This window comes from Salvelinus namaycush, chromosome 21, assembly GCF_016432855.1.
Source record: "Salvelinus namaycush isolate Seneca chromosome 21, SaNama_1.0, whole genome shotgun sequence".
In the NCBI taxonomy this organism is placed as follows: Eukaryota; Metazoa; Chordata; class Actinopteri; order Salmoniformes; family Salmonidae; genus Salvelinus; species Salvelinus namaycush.
This window is the reverse complement of record NC_052327.1, coordinates 10,604,141-10,606,715: the sequence shown is the minus strand read 5'-3', so window position 1 is coordinate 10,606,715 and position 2,575 is coordinate 10,604,141. Positions and strand designations below refer to the sequence as shown.

The following is a 2,575-nucleotide window of genomic DNA, read 5'->3' as shown; positions in this document are numbered from 1 at the left end:
TAAGACAGAGACTGGGTTTTTGGGGACTACGACAGCTGACTTTTGAGGGCAAGGTTTTAATCATTAAAGCTGTGATTTTACCTGTGCTTTTATTAATCAGTTCTGTTTTTATCCCCCCACGAAGGAGTATTTTAGCCCTGGAGCGGATGCTCTTTTACTTTCTGTGGGGAAGCAAGTGGGAGAGGCTGAGGGAGGTGGTCAAGAGGCCCAGGTCCAAGGGGGGGAAAGGCTTGCCTGACCTCTACTTGTTCCTGGGCAGCCGCTATACAGCGTTACATCTCACTCTTGCCACCTCCCCGGTCAACAACAAGACCCAGGCCCTCGCACGGTTCTGGCTGGGATCTTACCTCAGGACCCTGAGGCTGATCCCAGTAGACCTGCAAGCCCCAGTCTCTTTCCTGCTACCCACACACTACATCCAGCTACAGAAGTTTTTAAGACATTTTAAACTGGAAAAAGAAGCAGTCACGGTTTTAACTAAACACCGCTCTCTTCTCTCTCTTGTGCAGGATCGGGAACCAGTGTGTCCAGTACGCGGGCTTGCTATAGGCGAGCCCACAACGGTTTGGCGTAATGTGGCCCATCCTGCTCTCCTGAATCGGCACCGGGACCTGTCCTGGATGGTCGCCCACGAGATCCTCCCGGTCAGGGCCGTCATGCACTCACGGGGCATGGCGAGAACATCCGCGTGCCCCCGACCAGGCTGCGGCCAAGAGGAGTCGGTGAGGCACCTGCTCTGTGAGTGCAGAGCCGCCAGGGACCTGTGGAAGGAAGCAGGCCCCCTGATCACTCCGTGTCTGCCAGCAGGGGAGGACCTAACGCCTCAGCTCGTGCTGTACGGGGTGGGCCGAAGGCCCATTCCATCGAAGGCCTTCACCAAGCTCTGGCCCACCCTCACGTGCCTGAAGGACGCCCTGTGGTCCTCCCGTAACCTGCTGGTAGCGAAGAACGTAGAGACCACCCCCCAGGCAGTGGCTATGGTAGCCATGGAAGCCCTGGGGTGGTACAGAAGGAAGGGGGCCTCGACCCCATACGAAGGGTCCCCCACAACACCCTAGGTCCCGGCGGCCACGGCCTGACAGCGCTGCGGCGCCTAGGGCGATGCGCCTAGGGGAGGGATCTCCTCTGGGCCCCGAAGGACGGGACGGTGGCTTATTCAGAGGAGCAGGATGAGGCGAGTTTGATAAGGACTCACCCCGCTCCTGTACAGAGGACCGAAGACAGCTTTTTAACTAAGTGACTTTTTAACATGTTTTTCATGTCTTAAAAACGTTTTACCTTTGTTAAATCATTGGTACACATTTTAAATGGCTTTTTACAGATTTGATGTTTTTACAAGGAAAGTACTTTTATTCATGGTTGTTTTCATTGTTTTTAACATGTACTTTTTACCCAAGTTAAATGTAACCTTCAAATGCTGTGTTTTATGCCTTATTGCCGTTTTTATGTGTATCAATGATGTAAAAAATGTACGAGCTGCTTTTAAAGGAAATGTGTCAATAAAACTTTTCCAAAAGAAAAAATCTGTTCTTATCAGTTTAATATCTGATACGTCCCCCATCGGGGGACTACATATTAAATGGATTTTTCGAACAGGGAGTCGGAAATGGGGCTTGCTCCGTCCGCTCCACGCATCGACCCGGTATTGCAGTACCTCCGGGAACGGTGCAACACATTTCTCCCGTTGTCAAGGAAAGAAAATACACAAAGCTATGTAAACAGCTGGCAAAAGAAGAAAAGGAAAGAAAAAAGAAAAAACATCCAAAGTGAAAGTAGGGCGAAGCGCTCTTCGTGGGTTCCCCCGTTTCCCGCCATTTTACTTAAAAAAAAACGTTGGTCAGGATGAGTGAGTGTGTCTGTCTGTCTGACATCTGTGGCTGTTACGTGCCCCAGTTTCTGTGTTCTGGTTTGTATTTGAGTGTGTGTGTTTCAGGAGAAATTCCTGAGTTCTCCCCAACCAGCTGATTGGTCGACTCAATGGCTAATTGATGATTGGAGAGCTGACCCCGCCCCCTCGTCAAGAAGCAGCTGACTTTAATTACTATTGCCACCTGAAGATATAAAAGCCAGTGTTCTGTTCAGAAGAGACATCTTGAGAGAGGATAGGCAGGGAGAGATCATTGAAGGCTGAGGAATGCAGAGTTTGATTGAGAGAGATATTTGCTGAGAGAGGAGGCTGATGGCTTTGGGGTAATTTACTGTGTTAGTTGTTGCTGGGAGCAGATGGTATATTCTGTGAGTTTGTTGCTCAGTCAGACAGCCTCATTGATGTCCTGTGTTTCTGAGTGTTTGTGAAATTGTTTATAATTATTCTGTTTCATTTGTTCCCAGGGGGGAAGGGGAAGGCACCTAGGGAGTGCTTAGGCAAGAGGCCCGCGGGCATACATATACCTGTAGTATATTCACTGTCTAGGCACACTAGGTAAGACCTGGGCAGACCACCCCCTGTATTTTGGTTAGGGCACCAGGTGGTGCTAAGTTAAGTGGGTAGGCAGGTTAGATAGGAGAGGGGGAGCTTTGATATTTACTTTCTTTGCTTTGGTTCCGTCCAGCCCCTTTTCCCCATATTACCGTG

The 2,575-nt window shown here is 49.9% G+C and overlaps 1 pseudogene; it reads left to right on the top strand.

The window, feature by feature from the left end:
- Positions 1-1,501: 1,501 nt before the first annotated feature.
- LOC120066914 lies at positions 1,502-1,676 on the top strand (annotated as a pseudogene).
- Positions 1,677-2,575: the final 899 nt, after the last annotated feature.